This window comes from Ranitomeya variabilis, chromosome 3 (assembly GCF_051348905.1).
Source record: "Ranitomeya variabilis isolate aRanVar5 chromosome 3, aRanVar5.hap1, whole genome shotgun sequence".
Lineage (NCBI taxonomy): Eukaryota > Metazoa > Chordata > Amphibia > Anura > Dendrobatidae > Ranitomeya > Ranitomeya variabilis.
The window spans coordinates 210707967-210721369 of record NC_135234.1 but is presented as its reverse complement, the minus strand read 5'-3'; the positions used below and the strand labels follow the sequence as shown (position 1 = coordinate 210721369).

Genomic DNA, 13403 nt, shown 5'->3' with positions numbered 1-13403 from the left:
AGCAGCAGGGGACCAATCAGCAACATCAGCACCCTTCTTAGTCAAATCAGTCAATGGTTTAACAACATCAGAAAAACCAGCAATAAATCGACGATAAAAGTTAGCAAAGCCCAAAAATTTCTGAAGACTCTTAAGAGAAGAGGGTTGCGTCCAATCACAAATAGCCTGAACCTTGACAGGATCCATCTCGATGGAAGAGGGGGAAAAAATATATCCCAAAAAGGAAATCTTTTGAACCCCAAAAACGCACTTAGAACCCTTCACACACAAGGAATTAGACCGCAAAACCTGAAAAACCCTCCTGACCTGCTGGACATGAGAGTCCCAGTCATCCGAAAAAATCAAAATATCATCCAGATACACAATCATAAATTTATCCAAATAATCACGGAAAATGTCATGCATAAAGGACTGAAAGACTGAAGGGGCATTTGAAAGACCAAAAGGCATCACCAAATACTCAAAGTGGCCCTCGGGCGTATTAAATGCGGTTTTCCACTCATCCCCCTGCTTAATTCGCACCAAATTATACGCCCCACGGAGATCTATCTTAGAGAACCACTTGGCCCCCTTTATGCGAGCAAACAAATCAGTCAGCAGTGGCAACGGATATTGATATTTAACCGTGATTTTATTCAAAAGCCGATAATCAATGCACGGCCTCAAAGAGCCATCTTTCTTAGCCACAAAGAAAAAACCGGCTCCTAAGGGAGATGACGAAGGACGAATATGTCCCTTTTCCAAGGACTCCTTTATATATTCTCGCATAGCAGCATGTTCAGGCACAGACAGATTAAATAAACGACCCTTAGGGTATTTACTACCCGGAATCAAATCTATGGCACAATCGCACTCCCGGTGCGGAGGTAATGAACCAAGCTTAGGTTCTTCAAAAACGTCACAATATTCAGTCAAGAATTCAGGAATCTCAGAGGGAATAGATGATGAAATGGAAACCACAGGTACGTCCCCATGCGTCCCCTTACATCCCCAGCTTAACACAGACATAGCTTTCCAGTCAAGGACTGGGTTATGAGATTGCAGCCATGGCAATCCAAGCACCAACACATCATGTAGGTTATACAGCACAAGAAAGCGAATAATCTCCTGGTGATCCGGATTAATCCGCATAGTTACTTGTGTCCAGTATTGTGGTTTATTGCTAGCCAATGGGGTGGAGTCAATCCCCTTCAGGGGTATAGGAGTTTCAAGAGGCTCCAAATCATACCCACAGCGTTTGGCAAAGGACCAATCCATAAGACTCAAAGCGGCGCCAGAGTCGACATAGGCATCCGCGGTAATAGATGATAAAGAACAAATCAGGGTCACAGATAGAATAAACTTAGACTGTAAAGTGCCAATTGAAACAGACTTATCAAGCTTCTTAGTACGCTTAGAGCATGCTGATATAACATGAGTTGAATCACCGCAATAGAAGCACAACCCATTTTTTCGTCTAAAATTCTGCCGTTCACTTCTGGACAGAATTCTATCACATTGCATATTCTCTGGCGTCTTCTCAGTAGACACCGCCAAATGGTGCACAGGTTTGCGCTCCCGCAGACGCCTATCGATCTGGATAGCCATTGTCATGGACTCATTCAGACCCGCAGGCACAGGGAACCCCACCATAACATCCTTAATGGCATCAGAGAGACCCTCTCTGAAATTCGCCGCCAGGGCGCACTCATTCCACTGAGTAAGCACAGCCCATTTACGGAATTTCTGGCAGTATATTTCAGCTTCGTCTTGCCCCTGAGGGTCGCCCCGGAGCAAGGAAATCACAATCCTGACCTGCTGAGCAGGATCTCCAGCAGAGCGAGATTTCAGGGACAAAAACAACTTGCAATTATTTTTGAAATTTTGAAAGCAAGATCTATTCCCCGAGAAAAATTCAGGCAAAGGAATTCTAGGTTCAGATATAGGAACATGAACAACAAAATCTTGTAAATTTTGAACTTTCGTGGTGAGATTATTCAAACCTGCAGCTAAACTCTGAATATCCATTTTAAACAGGTGAACACAGAGCCATTCCAGGATTAGAAGGAGAGAGAGAGAGAAAGGCTGCAATATAGGCAGACTTGCAAGAGATTCAATTACAAGCACACTCAGAACTGAAGGAAAAAAAAAAAAAAAAAATCTTCAGCAGACTTCTCTTTTCTCTCCTTTCTCTGTCAATTAATTTAACCCTTTATGGGTCCGGTCAAACTGTTATGGTTCTCAATGGCAAGAGAACATAGCCCAGCAAACATAAGAACTAGCTCTTGGAAGGATGGAAACTAAACTGACCATGAACTAAACCTGCCGCACAACTAACAGTAGCCGGGTAGCGTAGCCTGCGTTTTATCCCTAGACGCCCAGCGCCGGCCGGAGGACTAACTAATCCTGGCAGAGGAAAATATAGTCCTGGCTCACCTCTAGAGAAATTTCCCCGAAAGGCAGACAGAGGCCCCCACAAATATTGGCGGTGATTTTAGATGAAATGACAAACGTAGTATGAAAATAGGTTTAGCAAAATTGAGGTCCGCTTACTAGATAGCAGGAAGACAGAAAGGGCACTTTCATGGTCAGCTGAAAACCCTATCAAAATACCATCCTGAAATTACTTTAAGACTCTAGTATTAACTCATAACATCAGAGTGGCAATTTCAGATCACAAGAGCTTTCCAGACACAGAAACGAAACTACAGCTGTGAACTGGAACAAAATGCAAAAACAAACAAGGACTAAAGTCCAACTTAGCTGGGAGTTGTCTAGCAGCAGGAACATGCACAGAAAGGCTTCTGATTACAATGTTGACCGGCATGGAAGTGACAGAGGAGCAAGGCTAAATAGCGACTCCCACATCCTGATGGAAACAGGTGAACAGAGAGGATGATGCACACCAGTTCAATTCCACCAGTGGCCACCGGGGGAGCCCAAAATCCAATTTCACAACAGGAGGGATTGCCACACACACAGCTGGGGAACAGCTGACGTTACTGAACCCCAATAACAGAGGAGGGACTGTTGGGACTGTGCGGACAGCACTTCTGGACGGCAACTAGCGGTGTTGGAGCCCAGGGACAGGAGGAGGAGGAGGTGGAGGAGATAGGAGGGATTGCCACACACACAGCTGGGGAACAGCTGACGTTACTGAACCCCAATAACAGAGGAGGGACTGTTGGGACTGTGCGGACAGCACTTCTGGACGGCAACTAGCGGTGTTGGAGCCCAGGGACAGGAGGAGGAGGAGGTGGAGGAGATAGGAGGGATTGCCACACACACAGCTGGGGAACAGCTGACGTTACTGAACCCCAATAACAGAGGAGGGACTGTTGGGACTGTGCGGACAGCACTTCTGGACGGCAACTAGCGGTGTTGGAGCCCAGGGACAGGAGGAGGAGGAGGTGGAGGAGATAGGAGGGATTGCCACACACACAGCTGGGGAACAGCTGACGTTACTGAACCCCAATAACAGAGGAGCGACTGTTGGGACTGTGCGGACAGCACTTCTGGACGGCAACTAGCGGTGTTGGAGCCCAGGGACAGGAGGAGGAGGAGGTGGAGGAGATAGGAGGGATTGCCACACACAGCTGGGGAACAGCTGACGTTACTGAACCCCAATAACAGAGGAGGGACTGTTGGGACTGTGCGGACAGCACTTCTGGACGGCAACTAGCGGTGTTGGAGCCCAGGGACAGGAGGAGGAGGAGGTGGAGGAGATAGGAGGGATTGCCACACACACAGCTGGGGAACAGCTGACGTTACTGAACCCCAATAACAGAGGAGGGACTGTTGGGACTGTTGGGACTGTGCGGACAGCACTTCTGGACGGCAACTAGCGGTGTTGGAGCCCAGGGACAGGAGGAGGAGGAGGTGGAGGAGATAGGAGGGATTGCCACACACACAGCTGGGGAACAGCTGACGTTACTGAACCCCAATAACAGAGGAGCGACTGTTGGGACTGTGCGGACAGCACTTCTGGACGGCAACTAGCGGTGTTGGAGCCCAGGGACAGGAGGAGGAGGAGGTGGAGGAGATAGGAGGGATTGCCACACACACAGCTGGGGAACAGCTGACGTTACTGAACCCCAATAACAGAGGAGTGACTGTTGACTGTGCGTACAGCACTACCAGGCAACAACTAGCGTTGTTGGAGCCCAGGGACAGCAGGAGAAGCAGAGGAACACAATGTAGGCCGAAGCCTGATTGGAGAAAGTCGAAAGGGAACCTTTAACCCCCCCCCCAAGGCGTTTGTAGCTGAAAGATCCATCTTGTGCAGCACAAAAGATGCAAAAGGAAAAGGTGGCTCTTTTCATTATGCTCCTTGCAAACACAGAACTAAACACTTATAAAATGTGTCCCCTGAAACCGTGAGACCATCCCGGAGGTCGGACTTTCCTTCGTAATATGACGCAGCACAGCCGTCATTCTTACCCCCCCGGCGCCGTGCCCCGGCTCCTCAGCGTTGTTTGATTCCGTCCCGGAGCCTGCGCTGTTATGTTATCCCTTGGCCAGGCACACTTAGCGCTGCCCATCTTCTGACATCATTTGGTGTCAGGCTGGCTGCGCCTGTGCGGCCGCGCTGGCCGAGAGCCCGCCTACCAGTGTCGTCTAATGTAATCCCACCGCGGGCCTGGGATCCGTGGCCATGCGCTGTGCATATCCTCGCCTCTCACTCCCCTCCCTACGGCTTCTTCAGACTGCGCGGCGTCACGGCCGTGGCATGCTATTAGGGATCAGCTGACGGCGCACAGTCTGAAGAAGGCGTAGGGAGATGAGTGAGAGGCGGAGGTTCAGATATGCACTGCGCATGTCCATGGATTTCAGGACCCCAGTAGGATTAAATCAGAAGACAATGCGAGGCGGGCTCTCGGCCAGCGCGGCCGCACAGGCGCAGCCAGCCTGACACCAAATGATGTCAGAAGATGGGCAGCGCTAAGTGTGCCTGGCCAAGGGATAACATAACAGCGCAGGCTCCGGGACGGAATCAAACAACGCTGAGGAGTCGGGGCACGGTGCCAAGGGGGTAGGAATGACAGCTGTGCTGCGTCATATTACGAAGGAAAGTCCCACCACCGGGACGGTTTTACGGTATCAGTGGACACATTTTATAAGTGTTAAGTTCTGCGTGTGCAAGGAGCTAAACAAAAATAGCTACCTTTTCCTTGTGCAGCATTACTGCTCCACAAGGTGGCTCTTTCAGTAACAAACGCCTTGGGGGGGGGGACAGGTTCCCTTACATTTCAGTTGTTGTGTCAGCGTGGCGGTCGCAGGACACATTGCCGGCTACACAGCTGGGGATCAGCTGACGTTACTGAAACCCAATAACACTGGGTCGTATGTTTTGACTGTGCAGACGGCACTTCAGAGCCTCAACTGGCGGTGTTGGAGCCCAGGAATTTAAGTTCAGGTGCTAGAAAGATGAACACAACAGGAGATCTGGATAACGTAGACAGTCACCTAATTATTTAATCAGGAAGAGGAGTGGCAAATTCCTGCGAGATCCAGGCCTTGTTCATTTTCAGGAAAGTAAGCCGGTCAACGTTATCGGAGGATAGTCGCATGTGACGGTCAGTTAGTACACCACCTGCAGCACTAAAGACGCGTTCCAATAATACACTAGCCGCAGGGCAAGCCAGCACCTCCAATGCATACTGGCTTAGCTCTGGCCATGTATCCAGCTTTGAGACCCAAAACTTGAAAGGTGAAGAGCCGTCTGGGAGTACAGCAAGAGGGCAAGACATGTAGTCTGTCACCATCTGACGGAACCGTTGCCTCCTGCTGACTGGAGCCGTCTGTGATGGTGTAGACTTTTGTGGCGGGCACAGAAAACTGTGCCACAGTTGGGCCATACTGGTCTTGCCTTGGGCAGAGGCACGGCTTCTGCTCCCTCTTTGTGCAGAGCCTCCACCACTGCCTGGACGCACTGAGCTGCTTTGTAATGCACTAGCAGCACTTCTCTCAGTTGGAATGGAGAAGATGATGGAATTCACCAGTGTGTCTTGGTACTCTCGCATTTTTCGCTCCCGGTTCAACGGTGTGATGAGGCTTTCTACGTTGTCCCGGTAGCGAGGATCGAGGAGGGTGAACACCCAATAATCAGACATGTTGAGAATGTGGGCGATGCGACGGTCGTTTCCCAGGCACTGCAGCATGTAATCCACCATGTGCTGCAGACTGCCAACTGCCCAAGAAACGCTGTCCCCTGCTGGAGGCGTGATCTCTGCCCGCTCGTCATCACCCCACCCTCGCTGTACACACTGACTACTGGACAATTGTGTAACTCCCTCCTCTGGACGGATGTCTTCCTCCTCCATTGACTCCTCCTCATCCTCCTCACAAACTGTCCCCTGCCTGCGTTTGTGAGGAACCACGTGGCGCTGACTGTCCAGAAGATGATGGAAATGGTGAATCCTCATCCTCCACCTCTTGCACAACATCATCCCTTAGCGCTTGCAGTGATTTTTCAAGCAGGCAGATAAGGGGGACAGTCATGCTGACTAGTGCATCATCTGCACTCGCCATCCGCGTGGAATAATCGAAGGGACGCAAAACCTGGCAGATGTCATTCATAGTGGCCCACTCTGTGGTTGTGAAGTCTGAACGGCGCTGAGTGCGACTTCTTTGCGCCTGAAGCAGCTGGTACTCCATTACAGCTTGCTGCTGCTCACACAACCACTCCAACATATGTAACGTGGAATTCCACCTGGTAGGTAGGTCACATATGATGCGATGTTCCGGCAGGCGGTGTCGGCGCTGCAGAGCCGCAATGCGCGCTTTTGCCGTGCTGGAATGCCGCAAGTGAGCACACTCTAGGCGCACCTTGTGCAGCAGTGCATCAAGATCCGGATAGTCCCTCAAAAAGCTCTGCACGACCAAATTGAGCACATGTGCCAGACATGGGATGTGAGTGAGGTTGCCGAGGCCCAGAGCTGCCACCAGATTTCGGCCATTATCACACACTACCATGCCTGGCTGGAGATTCGCTGGCACAAACCACACATCGCTCTCCTGCTTGATGGCATTCCAGAGCTCCTGCGCTGTGTGGCTTCGATTCCCCAAAGAAATTAATTTCAAGACGGCCTGTTGATGTTTGGCCACGGCTGTGCTCATGTCGGTCGTAACAGGTAAACGTTCATCACGGGTCCATGTGGAGGTGGACTGTGACGGCTCCTGCAGCGATGATTCTGAGGAACTGGTGTAAGAGGAGGAGTCAATGTGTACAGAATGGATTCCTGCAATCCTTGGAGTGGGCAGGACACGTCCTGCGCCACTCGCACGATCTGTACCCGGCTCAATGACATTAACCCAATGGGCAGTGAGGGAAAGGTATCGCCCCTGTCCATGTTGACTGGTCCACGCATCGGTGGTGAGGTGGACCTTGCTACTGACGGCCTTCAGTAGCGCGTGTTTTATGTGTCCCTCCACATGCTTGTGCAGGGCAGGGACGGCTTGCCTGCTGAAGTAAAAGCGGCTGGGCACATTGTACTGTGGGACTGCCAATGACATCAAGTCACGGAAGCTGTCAGTCTCCACCAGCCTGAATGACAGCATTTCCAGTGACAGAAGTTTGGCAATGCCTGCAGTCAGAGCCTGTGCTCGTGGGTGGTTTGACGAGAAAGGCCGCCTTTTCTCCCATGCCTGTACTACCGATGGCTGTACACTGGGCTGGGAGTGTGTGGATGACTGGGAAAGTGGTGCTGCGGGTGGAATTACAGCGGGTCTCTGGACAACAGGGCCAGAGGTTCTTCCACGGCGATCCTGGGAGGAAGCCGAACCAGCTGCGTGTGAGCTGGAGGAAGAGGCAACACGAGCTGAAGAGGTGGTAGCTGCCGCTGTTGGTTGGCCTAGCTCTTCAGTGTGTCTTTCTAACTCCGCCGCGTGCCTGGTGCGCACATGTTTCCACATGTTGGAGGTATTGAGGTTGCTGACATTTCGACCTCTTTTGACTTTGTGATGACACACCTTGCATTTGACATAGCAAATGTCATCTGCAACTGTGTCAAAAAAGGACCAGGCACTGCAAGTCTTGGGAGCGCCCTTTTTGGCTTTTGGAAGAGACATGCTCCTAATGGGTGCCAAAGCGGAGGCTGCAGGATCCGCAGTCTTCCCCCTCCCTCTCCCTCTTTGGGCCGTACGGGGAATCTCTTCCTCAGAGCTGCTCCCACCACCTTCCTGTCCCTCACGCCAAGATGGGTCAAGGACCTCATCATCTACACTACCCTCTGCCCCCAACTGCTCCTCCTGGGTAGTCTCAGCAGCAGAGCACGCACCAGAAAGTGGCACCTGAGTGTCATCAGCGGATGCGTCCTGCAATGTGGTGACCGGAGCCACTGGCCCACCCGCCTCTTCAGAGGAAGAGAGAAAAAGCTGTTGGGCATCACTGCACCCTGCCTCTTCTTCCATTTCTCCAATGCTGCTTGGCTGGCCCCCTGTTTCCAAGCCAAGAGATTCAGAGAACAGAAGTAGAGACGGCTCCTGTCCTGGGATCTCTGTCTGCCTGGGCAATTTGGCAGGTGGTGAAGAGACAGATGGCTGCTCTCCAGTGCTCTGTGTCTGAGAGGATGTGGCACTAATTGAAGTTGATGCATTAGCTGCCATCCATCCGACAACGGCTTCAATTTGTTCTTCACGCAGCAGCGGTGTACGGCGCTCTGCGACATAGCTGCGTATGAAGGACTGTTCCCTGGTGAAAGTGGGTGCTGATGAGTCACCGGTGCCCGCAGCTGGCACAGAATCCCCACGTCCTCTCCCTGCTCCGCGCCCACGCCCACGTGCCTTACTCACTGCCTTCTTCATCTTGGTTGACTGATAAAGATAAGCAGAAAAGTACTAACGGCTTTGTGGGCTTATTCCTGAACAACTCCTAACAGGTATAAGAAACACTAATTTTCTAAAGTGTGGACTAGACTTTAATATGAGCTAATGTGGCCTACACAAATGTAAAGTGGTGTCACTGGTGTGTTTGGTGAACTTTATTATTTATTTATTTTTTGGGGGGCTGAACTGACAACAGAGAGAGCTGCAGTCACACGGAGACCGTGCAGACAGCCGTAAACGGCACTGCAAGGCCCAAAAACCCTCCTCTACGTTATCCTATGTAGTGTTTTTCCACAAGTTAGCTGGAGACGGGTGGAAAGACACTAATAGGAATTTTTTGAAAAAATGAGCAGCAGACTACACTACTTGAAAAAAAAAAAAAAAAAGAACAGTATGAGGCAATGAACCACCCTCCCTGAACTGAATACAACCAGCTATGGATGGCCTATGGCTGCACTCAGACTAGAGAGTGGGCTGCACTCACACACACACACACACACACACACACAGACCTTGCAGATCTCTGTGAAAACAGCGCTACAAGGCAAAAGCAAGGTGATTAGTAGGTGAACACAGCGGTTGCTAAATTAGCCTTGGAAAAGCACAAAGAAGCAAATCGCTATCTCTAAACTGGCCCTCAGTCAGCAAACAGCGTCCTGTCACTAACTGAATTCACAGCAGAGTGAGCGCAAAATGGCGCCAGCGACTTTTAAACTGCATCATGACATCATTTCAGCAGCCAATCACAGCCTTGCCAGTAGTTTCAGGCCCTCCATGCTGAACAGGATGTGCCCACACTTGGAATCATTCTCATTGGCTGATTTTGGAGAAATTTGTGCAGTTTGAATCCTGGGAACTTCCGATTCCGGTATCCGATACGCGGCAAGTATCGGATCTCGGTATCGGAATTCCGATACCGCTAAGTATCGGCCGATACCCGATACTTGCGGTATCGGAATGCTCAACACTAGTTACAAATGGCAGAAGCCAACTCCTAACCTGCAAGAAGGAGATCTCGTCATTTTGAAAGACAAAGAGGCTCATCGTAACCATTGGCCGATGGGTCTTATTACCAAGGTTGTGCCCAGCGATAACAGAAAGACTCAGAAGGTCAAGGTGGCAAAAGGGGGTTCAACTCGAATCTTCTTTCGCTCAGTCACTGAACTTGTGCTACTTCTACCGAAGGAGGACATCACATGACTGAACATTGTTGCTGGACTCCATCACGGCAGGGAGCATACTTCCTCATACCCCAGCCATGTTAGGACATAAATCACTCGGTGTGCAGCCGGACTTGAACACTTCTCCATGGATTAAATGTTACTATTGGATTGTGGAAGAGTTGGCTTCCCCAACCCGAAGATGTTTTTTTCTACTGAACTCTTATTCATTTTTTAGTTTTTATTCAAGGACTATGCGTTATCGTTCAAGTATGGACTTGATTTGCTGCATTATTGTTGCATATTGTTTTCTCTCTTTTCAGGTTCCATTTCGGCGTTGGACAGCAATGACTCGTCACATCATACAGAGACATTGTGAAATCTGAAGATTTCAGACTGGGAGTGTTGTGTCCCATGAATAGGAACAACTTTTGTATTTTTTATGTTATGCATTTCATTTTGTTGTAGCTAAGAAGAAGTTCTGTCCTCTGAAGTTTGTCCTTTAGTCCCTCCTGTAGTTGATGATGTTATTGGAGCGCCCCCACTGCCGCAGGGCCGAGGGGTATCCGGTACCGGGCCTCTGAGTCTCTGCTCTGGGGTTGTCACGGTGGCTGTGCCCGGCGTCCAGTGAAAGGTGTGGATGGTGGTGTGCGGTGCAGGTCGCGGTAAATAACGAGAACACCAGGTTGCAGTCTCTTTACCTCTTTACTGAAGGCTTCGAGATAGTCAATCCAGAGCACTGTTAACAGGGCTGTCTGAGACCGGCCGGTCCAAAGGCACATTAGGAGTTCCCTTGACAGGTGGGAGTCAGCGTCTACCTGCTAGCGCCTATGTGTTGTAGTCCTTCCCTGCTGAGCACCCCGGGATAGTCCTCACAACTGATTCTGTCTTCCTCTGATGTTTGTTCTCTCCGTCCCCCAGATGATATGGTTAGGACGCACCCGTATGACGGGGTAGGCCTGGAGTTCTTCCGGGACCCTAGAGTCGCCCCTCTCCCACAGCTGCCTCCGTTGTCTGCTTAGGTGTTTAAGTGAGACAGCCAACCTATAATTGGCTGTCCGGCCGTGGTTTGAAGTAATGCTTGTAGTCTCTTACTTGCTCGGCGTTCCGGCCACCGACTGTTTGCGCCTCAGAAGGATGTTGCCTCGCTCTTACAGCACGACTCCTTCTGGTCCTATCGCCTCTCTCTGCTGTATTCCCGTTGCTCACTTGTTTGTCCTTCTCTTAGGAGTCTGCCAGGATCCCATCCCTGACAGGTCCTCTCTCTAGCTCTTCCTAGTTACTTCTCTCCCTGTCTTCCTGTCCAACCCCCAGTTTTACCAGAGTGTGAGGAGTGGCCTACTAGATAGAACCACCCCCCCTGGTGGCCGGAGTGTGAAGTGTAGTGTGTGATACCTGGTCAGGTGAACTCCTTTAGTGCAATCAGACGCAACATCACTCCCCTTAGCGGCAGAGCGACGTTACTGCAATGACCAGGACTCTGGGGCGCTGCATTATCCCTTGCTTCTCCCTTCTTCCTCATTATCAGTTTGCTGTAGCCATTTTTGGATGCACATGTATGCTTCTCTATTTGGGATTACTATTTCCGCCTGCTGCATTGTACTTAATACAAGATTTCAGAAAATATCAACTCTGTTTCTCCTGGACTCTTATTACAAGTCACTGCTAGCTGAGTTGACACTGTCTGAGGAAGCCTGGCATGTGAGTACAACAATCATACAGCTATCTAAGGGATTGATGGCTAAGGATTTAGAGACTCATACTGCCTTGAAGAGTCAGAATACTGCCCAAACTGGGTGGGACTGATAGAAGCTGCAGTGGACTAATCTTGTCGTTTTCAGCGCGAACTTTAAACTATGTTTTCTTTAAAACATTTCAGACAAATAAATCACAGACTGCAAGCACAAAGCCAGGCCCTGATTTATGCTGTCCCCAGTTTGAAAAGTTCCCTTTAAGAATGTGTGAACATTGATATGGATGGTGAATCCACACAAGGTGATATGTATATCAATATGTTCTAATTATTACATTTAAATTCTTTAAAATGCACCAAATTTATCATAGTAGCTCATGCTATTTGATAAATCTGTCTAATTTTAAGAGTAGTAATTCACATAAAATTCAAAAACCATCACAAAAAAGAAGCCATATTTACCAACAACTGGACACAATATTAATGGAAAAGGCCGGCATGATAAAGGCGGGGCAGCATATTTGCAAAATACTGATGAAACAACCACTCACACACCTACCATTCATGGAGGGGGTAGCTGCTTAGTATTAGAAATGCACACAGATGAGGATTACATAGGGCACCAATCACACAGATATGGCGTCTGGCTTACTGCCTATTGGTCACGCACATACTATTAGATCAGGCGGGCCGTGCAGCACTATGTGTCTTTTGACCAAAACATCAACCAATACCTCATGCATTTGTTGCATCTTTTTTGATTCATCATTTGCATGGTGCATCCGGGCATGACTAATGGTCTTGGAATGGACCAATAAGCTGTAAGCCAGACACTGTGCACTACACTTATCTGTGTGGCTGGAGCCATATACAAGCCTCATCTGTGTGCATTTATTGTACCGGACAACCACCCCTCCATGAATGGTAGGTGTGCGAGTGGTTTTTTCATCAGTATTTTGCCCCTCTGCTACCGATCATGGGGTTGCTGCATCCTGTAGTGCATTAGTTTTGTGACCTGCTGTTGGTTAATATGGTCGACTTTTTTCTGTGATGTTATTTTTAAGACTACCTAGTCTACAGTTACACAAGCTATTAAGTGACTTACTTTGTGCCTAAAATTTGTGCCAAAATGTTAGCACTTTTTATTATGCGCAATGTCGCACACAAGACCACACAAGGACAAGGCACAAAAGATATGAAACAAAATAAATATGGTACAAGTAATGAAAGACAGCTTTTGTCGCAGAATTCTGGTGCATCTAGTTTGATAAATATGCCGTAATGTCTCTATATTAACATTGACAGAAATCAGAAGTGACCATAGTGTCCTCATAAACTAGTTCTGGTACAGCTTTAGGCTCCTGAGTAGGTAATATGGAAATATGTTGACCTAATGTCTGCTCGGAAAAAAATTGCAAGGAAAACGGAGGTAGATATCACTAATGCGCTGCTGAGATGGAATATCATTAAAAGCAAAAGGAAGCGGCAGCGAAACGTGCATTGGAGTGGTGTGGGGGGGCAGTGGTGCGTCATATCGGTTGGTATTTGTGGCTGGTTTATTTACTATTTTGCTCTTTGCCCATATAATTGCACCTTAATCGGGAGCGTTTTAAGCACTGGCATTTTTTTAATGAATTGTATTTATTTGGTTACACATACAGTACAGACCAAAAGTTTGGACACACTTTCTCATTTAAAGATTTTTCTGTATTTTCATGACTATGAAAATTGTACATTAACACTGA

At 49.0% G+C, this 13403-nt stretch overlaps 1 protein-coding gene across 7 annotated transcripts in view; it reads left to right on the top strand.

The window, feature by feature from the left end:
- Window positions 1–13403, top strand: part of KLHDC8A (kelch domain containing 8A) — a 501637-nt gene that overhangs the window by 470848 nt on the left and 17386 nt on the right. For 2 of the 7 annotated variants that reach the window (XM_077295112.1, XM_077295109.1), the window contains one exon: window positions 11845–11960. The exons of the other annotated variants lie outside the window; for them this stretch is intronic. The gene's annotated coding sequence lies outside the window, so the exon portion shown is untranslated. The remainder of the gene's footprint in view (window positions 1–11844; window positions 11961–13403) is intronic. 7 annotated transcript variants of the gene reach the window in all.